This window comes from Hyperoodon ampullatus, assembly GCF_949752795.1.
Source record: "Hyperoodon ampullatus genome assembly, chromosome: 11".
In the NCBI taxonomy this organism is placed as follows: domain Eukaryota; kingdom Metazoa; phylum Chordata; class Mammalia; order Artiodactyla; family Ziphiidae; genus Hyperoodon; species Hyperoodon ampullatus.
This window is the reverse complement of record NC_136924.1, coordinates 87,164,087-87,178,865: the sequence shown is the minus strand read 5'-3', so window position 1 is coordinate 87,178,865 and position 14,779 is coordinate 87,164,087. Positions and strand designations below refer to the sequence as shown.

The 14,779-nt window shown below is 42.2% G+C and overlaps 1 pseudogene across 1 annotated transcript; it reads right to left on the bottom strand.

The window, feature by feature from the left end:
* Nucleotides 1–338: 338 nt before the first annotated feature.
* LOC307060475 (lysosomal dipeptide transporter MFSD1-like) lies at nucleotides 339–1,758 on the bottom strand (annotated as a pseudogene). The gene is made up of 2 exons: nucleotides 1,510–1,758; nucleotides 339–1,384 (listed from the first exon to the last, which is right to left on the bottom strand). The product of its transcript is annotated as a lysosomal dipeptide transporter MFSD1-like (transcript).
* Between the last annotated feature and the right edge of the window lie 13,021 nt (nucleotides 1,759–14,779).

Sequence of the window (14,779 nt, the reverse complement as noted above, 5' to 3'; positions counted from 1 at the left end):
TAAGATACACTTTGTGAAAATTATCTCAATACAAGATCCAAAGACTTTCATTATTTACTGTGCTTACTCAAAATCACCTGCATGTACCAGATGCAATTTTCTAAACTTCATCATTGATGAGCCTATTCCAAAGCAGAATTCTTCAGCAATACAAAAGACACAGGCTAAAATAGTCTTCACAGTTATACTTTAAAATAGATGTATTCAAAATATAAATATAATAATTCTTCAGACCATTATTTTTCCTAACAACTAAACTCTAAATTAAAAAAAAAAATGGAAGTTTTCAAACCAATGATGTGTGCAGCCGACTCTCATGACACAGTCATTTAAACTTCTCATTCTGCATGAGAAAGTTTTATTTCATCCCTTTGTCTTGCAGAATAATTTAGGTTCCCACCTTGGGCACGATTCACCAAGTAGAGTAAGACCACAGATAAAAGTGAGAAAGAAACACAGGCAATGAAGAAAACTCCTAAAAACAGATATCCCCAAGTATCCAATATCATGCCAGCAATGATGGAAATGACTGCCAACCCAAGATTCTGAATGGACTGCATGAAGCCATATGCAGTTCCCAGTTGATGTTTGGGAACTACAAATGCCACCATTGGCCACAATGCACAGGCAAGCAATGAGTAGAGAGTCCCAGGAGACACATAGCAATCCAAGGGTTCCACAGCCTGAAGGCCAGCATCATGTGGGAAGCAAGAGTGGTCACCACTGCACACACAACCCAGATGATGTTCTTTCCTGTTTTATCCACCAGAAGCCCAAATATTGGGGACATGGGAGCTGATATTACATACACAATACTGTTAATAGCACTCGCTGCCTGGGAGGAAAAGCCAGATTTCTCTGTAAAGAAAACTTTCCCAAGTCCAATGAAAGGGAACACAGCAACATAATAGCAGACACAGATGATAAATATCAGCCACAGGGGGAAGGAGAAGTCCTTCACATCAGTTAACTTTATGACTTAAGCTGTTTTTCCTTGTTCTTTATGAAGGATGCGTTCTGCTTTCTGATCCAAGTAAGCAAGGGCCAAGGCACAGACTAGTGAAAGAATACATGTATACCCCCGATCCTAAGTGTGACCCCAAGGGTTGTATGACCAGCAGAACCCAATGAAGCTTCAACCTTAGAATACAGCCATCCCATGAGGTTCATGTTTACTGTACTTCCAATTCTAGCCATGCTAAGATGGAGTCCAAACACCAAGTTTAATTCTTTGCCTTTAAACCAACTCACAGCATATGTATTCTGGGCAACTGCTAAGCACTCCCCACCAATCCCAAACACAAACCTTCCAAATTCCATCAACCAAAAAGCATGAAATATTCCACCCAGAGCAAAAACAACCTGTCCAACGCAAACAAAGCAACTAAACATAATGGCGCCCCATTGTATTCCAAATACGCAGTCTATCAAAAAGCCACCAAAGAAACACAAAACTACATTGGGCCAAGAATACCAGGCATACAGCATCATGAATTTCGTGGTATTCACCTGAATATCCCGTTTAACCTGAGTCTGAAAGGCAGCAGGATTATCATAGCAAAAATAGCTGCCGAAACCAAGGAAGCACGTCAGCAACAGCACCAAAAGCTGGTGCGCCAGGCGACTGGGGTCGCAGAGGGTCGGCAGCGCCCCGGGGGCAGGGGGAGGTAATGGGCGGGGTGGGGGGGCGCCTCTGCTGGCCTCGTTGGGGCCGCCAGGCAGCGGCGCCCTCGCTTCCTCCTCCTCCTCCTCCTCCATCGGGCCAATGGGAGACCGAGAGACGACAGTGACTCCTGAGAGTGTACTTTTGATACACAGAAATCTTTCATTTTAGTGAAGTTCAATTTATCTAATTTTGTTGCCTGTACTTTTGGTTTCACGTTTAAGAAACCATTGTCAAATCTAAGGTCGTGAGGGTTTGCCCCTATATTTTCTTCTAAGAGTTTTATAGTCTTAGTTCTTTATTTATTGAAATATAGTTGATGTACAATGTTGTGTTAGTTTTAGTTGTACAGCAAAGTGATTCAGTTATGTATATATCTATTCTTTTTCAGATTCATTCTGTTAGATTATTACAAGGTACTGAGTATAATTCTCTGTGCTGTACAGTAGGTCCTCATTGGTTATGTGTTTTTCATATACAGTCGTGTGTACATGTTAATCCCGAACTCCTAATTTATCCCCCTCCCCCTTCCCCTTTGGTAACCATAAGTTTGTTTTCTGTGCCTGAGTTATTACTCAGCCATAAAAAAGAATGAAATAATGCCATTTGTAGCAACATGGGTGGACCTAGAGATTATCATACTGAGTGAAGTAAGCCGGGCAGAGAAAGACAAATAGCATATGATATCAGTTTTATGTGGAATCTTAAAAAATGATACAAATGAACTTACTTATAGTTTCAGTTCTTAAATTTAAGTATTTGATCCACTTTGTGTTAATGTTTGTATATTCTGAGTTAGAGGTTCAACCTTATTCTTTTGTATGTGGATATCCAGTTGTCCCAACATCACTTATTGAAGAGACTATTCTTTCCCTATTGAATAGACTTGGTACCATTGTCAAAAACTATCAATGTATGAATTTATTACTGGACTCCATTGATTTATATGTCTGTCTTTATACCAGTACTACCCTGTCTTGATTACTGTATCTTTGTAGTAAGTTTGAAATCAGGAAGTATGAGTCCTCCAACTTTATTTCACATATAGCTTTTTTTTTTTTTTTTTTTTTTTTTTGGGTTATGTGGGCCTCTCACTGTTGTGGCCTCTCCCGTTGCAGAGCACAGGCTCCGGACGCACAGGCTCAGCGGCCATGGCTCACGGGCCCAGCCGCTCTGCGGCATCTGGGATCCTCCCAGACCGGGGCACGAACCCACGTCCCCTGCATCGGCAGGCGGACTCTCAACCACTGCGCCACCAGGGAAGCCCCACATATAGCTTTTAATTAATGATTTATAACCACCAGACTTTCATTCTTTTTCTCCAGAGCATAAATTCTCAGAAACTGCTCTAATTATATGTTTCTTAAAATGTTTATTTCCTCAAATTCTCCAAGTCCTGATACATTGCACCTGCTAAACCGTTTCTTCCCACTGGTGTATCATCTCAGTTCACCACGGGTGAAAATAACAATTGAACTGTCTACTTTGATCTAGGTCTCTTAGAACCTAGTTTTATAATATTCTTCTGGTTCCTTCTGGCCCATGTTGAGTAGGTGGAGGGAAGGTAGGAGGACCTGGAGTTACCTGAGATCCACCACCAGCGATGGAGGTCTCATTGCTAGTCATCCAGAGAATATTCAAATACCAAAATCTCATCTTCGTATTTGCTTTCTCAGAGGGTACTGGTACTAACTGAAGCAGACTCTGAAACAGACGTTAGTGTGCAGGGAACTTATTAGGGGCCCAGTATTTGTTGGGGAAGGAAAGGAAGAGGCACTGGGCAGAGGCAGAAATTAGGCCGTGATACGGTCTCCACGTAGCCTCAGCCAACTTCACGGGGAGCTCAGAAGCTGGGGAGGCCCTGCAGAGTTGACCCGAGTTGGGGTGAGAGAGTCAGTAAACTTGTGTACGGACTAGTCATCTTATGGGCTTCTGTTTATGGGGGATGCAGCTGTCTTCAGCTGAAGTCAGTTCCTGGAGAGGGCTGAGAGTTGAGGAATCTGCCAGCAGCTCTTACAGCCACTGAGAAATAAGCCCTTCAGCCCTGAAAAGGGGATCTGAATGCTTATCACAGAGCCCACCATCAGAATCTGTCAACCAAGAAATATAATACCAGTGATATGTCTGAGACAGTTACAGGCTTTTGGCATCCTCTTATTTTCCCACTGATACGAAAGAGGGTATTGGAGAGCAGAAAGGCATTAGGCACTGGAGGTAGTACAGGACCAAATCCAGGGGGATTGTAGAGAAGGCTAAAGTTGCTGAGGGGAGAGAAAACAGTTCTCTGATTCCATGATTGCATCCAGGATCTGCTTCCACTCAGTTGTGAAGGAATGGAAGCAGAAGGCTATATTTAGTTTAATATAATTTTTAAATTTTTTGCCTTTACACAGCAGAAATTTATCTTCTCACAGTTCTGGAGGCCAGAAATCCAAAGTCAAGGTGTCACCAGGGCTGTTCTCCCTCCGAAGGCTCTAGGGGAAGATCCTTCCTTGCCTCTTTCAGCTTCTGGTGGCTCCAGGTATTCTTTGGCTTGTGGCTGTGTTGCCAGGCCTTCTCCTCTCTATTTTCTCCTCCTCTGTTTCCACTTCGATATGGTTTTCTTCTCATTGGTCTGTTGTGTAGTCATTGCTCGGTCAGCCTTTAGGTTTTTTCAGAGGTAGTTGTTCCATATGTAGCTGTAGACCTGGTGTATCCATGAGAGAAAGTGAGTTCAGGATCTTTCTACATTGCCACCTTGAACCAGAACTGCTGCATTTTTTTTTACGATTATTTGCTTTTTGTTCTTCAGGAACTTAGCAGAGTTCTTCTCTAACCCTACAGCACCGGTGTGACTTTGCATGGTTTGTGAAGATTTCTTCACCTAAATAAAGGAACTTTATTTTCAGAGGATTCTTGTTAGAGGTGTCATTTTGTTGGAGTTCACTGTTAGTGTCAATGACGTCGATTTATTGGTGTTACATGTTGGGTTTTCCAGGATTCACGCTCTGAGACAGGGGTTATTGTTCTGGTTGTATATTAGGGAGTGTCCTTGGGGTGAGACCTATAAGCAGGGCTGGGCAGGTGAGGAACCCAGCTAGATAGAGGCCCAGGCTGGCAGCCTCTGCTGACCCCATGGGGAGCTCTGGAGCTGAGAAGGCCTGTCAGAGATGCCTCACATTGGGCCAGAACTTCCAGTCCTTTATCCCTTGATTAGTCATTGTATGCAGGCTACTCCTGGAAGGGTGTGACTTTGGGTGAAGGGGTTCAGTGTGGCCGAGGCAGAGGGAGTCCTGAGGAGGCTGCCAGGCAAGGCCACACGCTCCGACTTTCTCAGTGTCACGTGGCTCATAAGTGTCAGAAATCTAGATTTTCTGACTCCTACTTAGGAGATCTTTCCTCTCTCAGATGCTACCCCTCACCTCCTGTAACTGCACAGTGGGACCAGCACCAAGCTTGCCACTGTGTTTTCTGGGCCTTGTTCTTGGCCGCAGTGGTTGAGCTGTGTGGACTTTTTGTGAAAGTAATATTTTTGAAAGACCTCAGGTGGCCTAGGTTTAGCAGAGTCAGCTCCAGGACTGGCTGAGGCAAAGCATTCCTCGAATGGATTCACCGCTAATTCACCAAATTCTCTCGGACAATTTATAATAAATCTGAAGGGACACTGAACCGGCCAGCTTGCTTCCCATTTTTGTTCATTTACAGGGTGGATACGGAGTTTGGCGTCTCACTGGCTCTTTTTGCTGCCTGAATATGTCAGTCTTGAACTAAAAATAGCCTGCAGCTTACTGGGGTCGGTGTGGGTTGACTAGAGCTCAACTTCTCAGCAACTCGGAGGAGGTTGGAAAGGAAGATGAAGGGGATCATTAAAGGAAAGAGATTTTATTTAGTGGTTAATATAGATGGCTTTGAGCTTTAGAAAATAAGAGTGATTGCTTCATGAAGTCTAGGTTAACCAAAAGGAGGTTATTTATCAACATTAGGAAAGCAAGGAATTGTTTTGCAGATGTGTAGGCACGATAGGAGAGAGGCAATGACTGGTGGCTTAGGAGGCACTATGGAGGTAAAGCAAAGAGTGTAGTCCAGGAGTGGATATGGAGTCAGTCTCTGGATGCTAGTTCTGATTCTGCTACTTACGAGCACATACCTTTGGGTCAAAGTCTTGCTCTCTCTTGGTTTTAGATTTTCCATCTTTAAAATGGGTCCGATTACATATGATTTGCCTTATTCCTTCGATGGTTACAAGGAGCAAATGAAATAATAGATGTACATGTGTGAAGTTCCATAGACAGAAGAATAAATTTCTAGGGCTCTCTCACATGAATCTCAAGGCTTTGGGCAATTCTTGAGACTCTGGGATACATACGAAATGGATAGAGTTTGGAAGATCATAGATCTGGGAGGTCCTAATTACCTCAGGAAGCATGGTTTTAGAGGAAGGAAACCAGTTCCTAGTTCCTCTTCTCTAGCTTCCAGGAGTCTTGATTCATCTGTTCTTTTGGAGGTTCTCTGGAAATTGAGACTTCACTGGGCCCTTATAGGTGGCTTTAGTCTGTTTGGCCCTGTCTCAACTGTCTTGGACAAAATGAGCTTCTCTTGGAGCAACTGAAAGTTCAGGAAATGAGTCAGAATGACTGATAGTAGCTAGTGGTGCAAGATGATGCAGCTCTAACAAAAACATATTCTTTGTGTAGAAATGGAAGGTTTGAGAAAAAACTCACAACTCTTGTGAGAACTCAGTCAAGTAATAACGAAATTTTGGAATGAATATTCTCTACAGATTCCTGGTGAAGATACGTACGTGAGAAGACCATGATGTTTCATGGAAGACATAGCAGAAGCAGGACTCATCTGCTCTATTGAAGTAACCTTCTGACTCATCTTACTGTGTCTAGTTTCCTCTGTTCCAGTTCATTCTTCACACTGTCGAAAGAGTTACCTCTCTAAATCTGCTTGTGCTATTTTTCCTGCTTAGCTCTGTTGCTTTCAAACTAAGGTCTAAATTCTTCAGCATAGCATATGCTAGACTCTAGGGCAGGGATTTTGTTTGCCATGTGCCTACATTATCTAGGATAATTTCTAGCAAATAGTTAAATGCCCAAATGTTCATGAATTTGTTTATGAATTAATAAAGAACATTCATAATTGGGCTTTATTAATCCACCTTTTCAGTTACCTCTCCTGTCCCCTCTTGCTCTACCTATTGGGGACAGGTGACTTGCTGTTCCCCAAATCAGTTTGCTTATTTCAATCCGTGTCTTTGAAAGACTTTTCTCGCTGACTGGAATGATCCCCTTTATCAACTGTGGCTGAAAAATATTCTTTTGATTCTTTAATATTCAGCTCAGTTGTCACCACTTCTTTGATGACTTTGTTGACCCTCATGGTCTATGTTCCATTCGACTTTGTTCTGCAGTGGTCACACTTCGAATGCTGTAAAGCAATTGTGTCCATGTCTGTGTCCCTCACAAGGTCTCATCTCGCTTATCTTTGTCAAGTTCCTGGGCATAATAGGTGGTTAATTAATGTGTGTTGAATGATCAAATGGATGTATTTTATGATGAACCAGTTAGCTTAGTGATAAGTGTACCATGTTCTCTCCATGGGCTATAATTAAGGAACTGGAATGAAAGACAGGTCAGACAGTAGGTACTGTGTTCAAATACTGTTTTGTTCTCAGGTTCCAAGATGAGAACTAGCAACATGTTTCATGGTCACAAACCTTATGGGCTCAACGGCTAATCACAGGTTTAAACTCTGGTGCTAATGAGGTGTGTTCTCCCCATGAAGTATCCTCTGTCATTTGGGAGAAAACTCTCTTCGGAGGGTACTGACTGCGCTACCAAGATGGCTCAGTATTTCACACATTCCCAGTAATAACTCAGTACAATTTTTCTTTTACTCCTACTGGAGGAACAATTTAAAGTATTTGTATATTGGATGGCAGGACTTTGTGTAACAGACTAGATTTTGTGAGACAGCGACTCAAAATAACGTGATTTAGTGTCTCACACGGTACCTAATACAGTAATATAATCATTAATATATTACATCACCTTGGAAATAAATTCTTACTTGTTTGGATCTTTATTGCAGAGGGGCAGTTATGATCTATGGTAAAAATGGAAACATATTTCAAAGTTAAGCAAAGCCCTGGAGAAAGTTTTTCATTTCTCTTTCCCATGTTTCATACTTACTGGTCTTAAATAACTCTTTAGTTGGTTAGAACCTCTTTAATGATAACCAGGACGCAGAATTAATTAATGACTTGTTAGCATTGTGAGATCTGGGGACAAAACAGAATGTTCTGGATCCTCAGCCGTATTGTATTATCATGCCCATTTTAAGGATCACATATCACCTGTGATGCCCCAGCACCATATTTTGATTATTATGGGATATCTGGAATTAATTTAAGACAGTCCTTTACTTTCTTACACCTCCCTGGTTAGCTATATAGTGAGAGTATAGTTAATTTTTAGCTCTCCCAACACAGATTGTTCCAAATCTGCTGTTCCACTATCAACTTTCCTAATCTAGTCTATGTCCTTGTATGCTGGTCTGGCTTATTTATATGTTGCAAGCTCTCTGTGCCAAAGGAATCCATCTCTGTGTCATCTGATCTACATAAAAGTCTTGTGAAGTGAATATTGTCCTCCCTATTTCATGGAAGGGAAAATGGGCTAAGAAACATTTGCAAGACCATGCTACTAGTATTCATTCATTCACCAACTATTTAATGAGCTCAGTGCAAGACACTGAATTGATAGTTGTCAAAAGGGGGTCTTTGCCCTCATGGAGCATATATTCTAGTGGATGTATGTTATAGAGCCTTTGACTTCAAGACTGACACATAGCCAAGCACCCCAGACTGTAAGATTCTTGAAAATAGGGACCCTATCCAGGGACTGTATCAGTTCAGTTACTGAATTGAATGGAATTCTGGCAACTAGGATTTATTCTTATCTGCTCTCCCTTGTTTTCTCCTTAGTGGATGTTTAACAAGGTGAATACCTATGTGTGGGTAGAACAAATGGATAGCCAGTTCCTAAGCTGGTATCCTTTGATGGCTTTTCTTTCCCCCAAATTCCCACCAGTGGCCACTTAACTGAAGGTACTGTCATTTCTGGCTTCCCCTAATAAGCTTCAAATGTATATGGTATGGGAAATGCATAATCTAGTAACTTAATACCTCAGTACAAATTAGGTAAATAGCCTGTTTTGGCTAGAGGGGCCCAGGTCTGAAGCATATGCCAAGAAAGTAGAAGTCCAGGTAGGTTGTTTTGACTGAGACTTTTGTTTGTTTGTTTTTCTTCAAGTGAAGCTGGCTGTGGCCTAAGTAACTAGGGTGAATCACAAGGCCTGGGGCAGTGAAGGTGAGGATGTATATGGAAGTATAGACCAAGTGCTAAGGAGCTTCGGATGATATATGAGCAGTGTGTGAGACTGCGTGTGTGTGTGTGTGTCACAGTTTGCCTTAAGCACAGTTTGTATCCAGGAGTTGTCATGTGTAACTAAGACAGCAGCGCCCAAATGAAACTTGTGTTTCTCCTTGGATTTGGCTGCTGAAAGACTGTACAATTTATGTAGTGCTTTCATTAATGGGACCCCGTTATAGTTCCTGGGTTAGGTTGGGTCAGCAGTGCATCAGAAGGCCAGTGCTGTATATTACTCACCAGCTAAGAGGATGCTCCCAGCCATGTATTACCATGACAGTAGCTTCTATTCCATGGTGCCCATTTTTCACTTAAGGAAGAATTAAGGGAAGAAATGGCACAAATGGATGTTGTTGCTATAGATAAGGGGCTAGAGTAGCTTTGTGGTCTTAATTGAAAACCTATTATAGAGAAGGGGTACTCAGAGGCAGGAAGTAAGAGGTGTTCCACACAGCTAGCTAAACTAAGTGGGAATGTGATTCTTAACGACTCTTGAGACAGTGCTGAGGACAATAACGGTTGTAATATTTTTGAAGAGCAGTGTGTAAATCCAATAAAAGGAGAGAAGAGATTTCTCATTTTCCTGTTTTTGGAGCCAGCAGGATTTCCAGCTGCATGTAATTTCAGGAAGTAATGTGACTATTTATTCAGTAATAGTTTGCAAATTTCCTGGGAAATGATGAAATCGTTCTGATGGAATTAAAATGGCTGTTGAAACATATGTCATAATATTTGCCAAGTATTGTTTCTTGTCTGTTTAAACCATATTAATTTATTTCAAAATGGAAGTAAAATCTTAACAAATACTTCATATAGGCATATTTTCCCGGAGTGAAAATACAGTATCAAAATTCACATCACCAAAGCCAATCAAACAGGGCACATGGACAGGTGAAACCACAACTTTGGTAAGTGCTCTGAAAGAAAGGCACATGGTGCTGTGGTGATACCTGAGCACTGATGGAAGGCTTTCGTGGAAGTGGAATTAAAGCCAAGACCTAAAGGATGACTAGGAGTTAGTTGAGACTCGTGGCAAGAGTCCTCCGGATGGCAGACAGCATCTTCAAATGCCTGTGGTGGAGGGAAGCAGTACAGAATGTAGTTTGGGGATGGATGGCCGGGGCTCATGGTACAATATAGGCTGGAGGGTCAGGGGTTAAACCCAGTGAGGTTTGTAGACCATGTGAAAAATCTTCATCTCTATTTTAAGAGCAAGTAGATGCTGTAAAGGGGTTTTAATAGCAGGGGTGAGAGTGGAGGGTGATACAATCAAATCTCTGCTTTGGCCGCAATGTAGAGGCTGGATTGTAGAGGGACAGTAGTTCAGGTGGCCTCATTACTCAGTAATGAGAAAGAAGGTTAGATAAGCCTATGGATGTGGACATGCTTTAAGGTTTGGTTTACATGAATGTACAGTATCCTCTCACCAGATTCTCACCTATACTCACAGCAGCACACACACAGGAAGCCGGTGGAAGATGTTTAAGAACCTTTTCTTCAGAGTCCAGTCCTTGGTTGTCTTCTCTTGCTTAGCATCAGGAAGACAAATGGTTTTTTAATTCAAGCGCCAACTCTGGTTGGTTGGTAGTGGATGCCAGGGGAGCAATACTGAGAAGGTTTCTGAAATCCTCTTTGGGTTTAGCAAGAGAGTGCTCCGATAGCTTTGTGATGCTTCCCCTGGGCACGGAGCTAAGAGTCCTGAGAGTGGTGGTGTGCATTTCCCTCCTCTGTATGCCCTCAGTCCTTACCATGGCTTCGTTATGCATGTTGTGCTGATTCAGAGTTTTTGATTTTTTTTTTTTTTTTGCAGTATGCGGGCCTCTCACCGTTGTGGCCTCTCCCGTTGCGGAGCACAGGCTCTGGGTGCGCAGGCTCAGCGGCCATGGCTCACGGGCCCAGCCACATCGTGGCATGTGGGATCTTCCCGGACCGGGGCATGAACCCGTGTCCCCTGCATCAGCAGGCGGACTCTCAACCACTGCGCCACCAGGGAAGCCCCCAGAGTTTTTGATTTTTTAAAAATTTGACTCAAATCTGTACCTCTAGGTGAGTTCTTTCCCAAATTGGAGATAATTTCCAGCTTTCTATAGAACTTCTCTTCCTAGATGTCTTGTGGTAACTTAAACATTGTGTCTCAACATTGACTACATTATTTTCCCTTGTCAAAGGGATTAGTTCTGTCATGTTTCCTATCTTAGTTAATGACATCATCACCATTCCTGTTTCCTAAGCTAGAAACAGAAGATTCATCCTTGCCTCTTTGCTTTACCTTTCTCCCTTACATCCAGTTGAGAAAAATATTCCATTAATCCTACTTTATTTTTTTATTCTTAAAAATTTTTAATTGAAATATAGTTGATTTACAACATTGTATTAATTTCTGCATACAAAGTGACTCAGTTATACATATATATTCAATCGTACTTTATAAATGTCTCTGGAATCCTGAGTCTCCTCTCTGTTCTATGATATTACAATCGCCCTAGTTCAGTGTCTAGTTTTCCTCCTAGAGATAAGGAAGTCACAGTCTCCTAGCTGGTTTCTCATTATTACATCCTACCTGCACCCTGATTAGCTTTTCTACTACAACCAGAATCGTCTTTCTAAATCTGATCATGTCATTCTTCTGTGGAAATTTCCTTCTTGTGTATAAATAACACGCAATGACCTCTCCTTAGCTTAGAAGCCTTTAATGGGTGGACCCGTACTTGTCCCCATCATTTCTCACTCTTCACACCATGCACGCCATTGGTCAAACGTGCTGAAGCTCTTGCTGCACCTGAGACTTGCCGTACTCCTTCATGGCTATGTATCTGTACAAGCTGTACTGTCTGCCTGGGCTGTCCTACTCACGCTACTCAAAGTTGTACCAGTCTTTTAAGTATCAGTTTAAACATCCTTCTGGGTCCAGTTAATTTCTCCAGAGATGAATCTTTTCATATCCTGTTTTTGAGGTACATGTCTGGCTGCCAGCATCCCGGAAGCCTAGGACTACCACTCTTCAACATGTAGATTTTCACATCATCCCTTTGTTTGTGACATGGTGCTTCATGCCCTCCCTCTACTGTGCCTTTTGGTTTGCATTCTCCAGGGCAGACTTTCTTTTTCCAAGGTGCAGGAGTGGTACTTGCCCCAACCCTCATAGCCACTTTCATAAACACTCTTTGCCTCTAATTCCTGTACTTTTCTGGGATTCTGCAGTACAACTGGTCATGGGTCGTATTTGTTCATCCTCTGAATGTATTCAACTGTCTCAGATCTGTTAAATCAGTTACCATCCATTCATTTGCTTTCCGTATCCCCAAATTTTGTTAACATCTCTCCTTTGCTATTGTATTCATTCTGTCTGGTGGATCCCTCACTTTTTTTTTTTTTTTTTTGCGGTACGCGGGCCTCTCACTGTTGTGGCCTCTCCCGTTGCGGAGCACAGGCTCCGGACGCGCAGGCTCAGCAGCCATGGCTCACGGGCCCAGCCGCTCCGCGGCATGTGGGATCTTCCCAGATCGGGGCACGAACCCACGTCCCCTGCATCGGCAGGCGGACTCTCAACCACTGTGCCACCAGGGAAGCCCCCTCACTTTTAATTTAGTAACTGTTCTCTTTGAGTCCATTTTTATTAGTGGAGTTTCATTTATTTAGTCTTCTATTTGTTCAGTCAACCATGTTTCATCAGAACCGGTGCAGTTGTTTTTCAGTTATGCTCTTTGTCATATACTTATTTATCTTTAACAAAGGGGATATGTGAGCATCAAAGAATCAGCATCTATTAGAACAAGGAGCTTTTGGAATCAAGGCTTTGGCAGATCTTTACAGCTCCATCACTCACGACATCTCCACATGTATACTGTCGTTCAGTCACACCAACTGACCTGTACTTTGCTGTTTTGATACAGTTTTCTAAAGACAGTTGTTGATTATGTCCTCTGGATTTGGAATTCCTTTTAGCTAGGGTAAACCTAGATAAAAATCTCTCAGTCTTTTAAATTTGGTTCAAGTGCCCTTTATTCTGGAAGCATTTCCCTATCCAACCCCAGGGTGTGATTTATACACTCCGTCTTTATCCTTCATCTAAATGCCTCTGCTGGGCTCTTACAATGTCTTTGCCTTCTTGATTAGAAGAATTATCAATGTATCATAATACTGATTTTCTTGCCTATTCTACAAACTAGACTGAGCTCTTTGAGACCAGGGTCTGTGTTTATTCCTGCTGTATCCTCCTCCTTACCTGTACTACAAAGTAGCACTCAATACCCATTTGTTGAATTAATGATGACATGATACCCTACTCATAGAACTGATCTGTTTTCCTTCCTTTAGGAATTCAGTCTTACCAGGGGTGCTTTTTTCATAGTTGCAACCACTCTATGGACTCAAGTGATCAGGAAACAATTTGCAGAGAATACACGTATATGGGAAACATGCAGTTACTGCAGGTCGAGCGCGTGTTTTTGATTGTGGCACTGGGCAGCTTGATGAACCTTGCAAGCACCCTTTAGAAATTCTCAAGTCTACATACTGCAGGTGAAATACATTTGATGTTGAAGCAAGTGGCTAATTATTGAGAATTGGTTGATTATTAACGCAGTAGCCTCTTGTTCAATCTGTCATGCATATGGGAAACACAGCTAAAAATATCATGAATGCTCTGAAAAAGCCAGTCCAAAAAAAAAAAAGCAGTTAGCTTGAACAGCTGGAAGCATATTTTGCCAGGATATGTATTTACTAATATTTGAGTAACATTGGTTCACAATTTTTACTTAGGGTAATAACATCACTCAAATCCCCAGAGGAGGAAAATGTCTTTATGCTAGGTATTTCTCTAAGCATTCCCCCTTTTTCCTCTTCTTCCTCCCCACAACTTCAATCACATAGTCAGAAATCTATGATACATAATTTCAAAGATCCAAGAGGGAAAATAGAGAGGCAGTATAGTAACTCATATAAAGCACAGGGTCTGGGCATAGGTTGCCTCAGTTTGAGTCCCATCTTCAGTAGTACTAAGTGTATGACCGTGGAGAAGGTCATACACTTAGTACCCTTATGTACCTCATTTGTAAAACAGGGTTACAAAGATTGATCTTAGTGTTGTTGTAGGGTTAAATGAGATAATACTTACAAATCTCCTAGGGAAATGCTTAGCATATCATAATCAGTCAATTATTGCTATTATTCCCATACAGTCTTTTAAAAAATATATTTATTTATTTTTGGCTGTGTTGGGTCTTCATTGCTGCGTGTGGGCCTCCTCTAGTTGCGGCGAGCAGGGGCTACTCTTTGTTGCAGTTCTCAGTCTTCTCATTGCGATGGCTTCTCTTGATGTGGAGCATGGGCTCTAGGTGCGTGGGCTTCAGTAGTTGTGGCATGCGGGCTCAGTAGTTGTGGCGCACGGGCTTAGTTGCTCCACGACACGTGGGATCTTCCCGGATCAGGGCTCAGACCCATGACCCCTGTATTGGCAGGTGGATTCTTAACCACTGTGCCACCAGGGGAGTCCCCCATGTAGTCTTGAGGCTATATATCAGTATTGATCCTTTTTCGAGGTGTGGTGCTAAATTTCTATTTTTTCCCATAATTCTTTATGTTACTGGTGTGATGTATATTCACACCAGTAACATAAGGAATTAGTGCCAAGATCCCCCATGTGTGCTTTGATTAATGCTTCTTAGTATTTGTAGCATTCTAGACTCCAACTTTTAGCTCT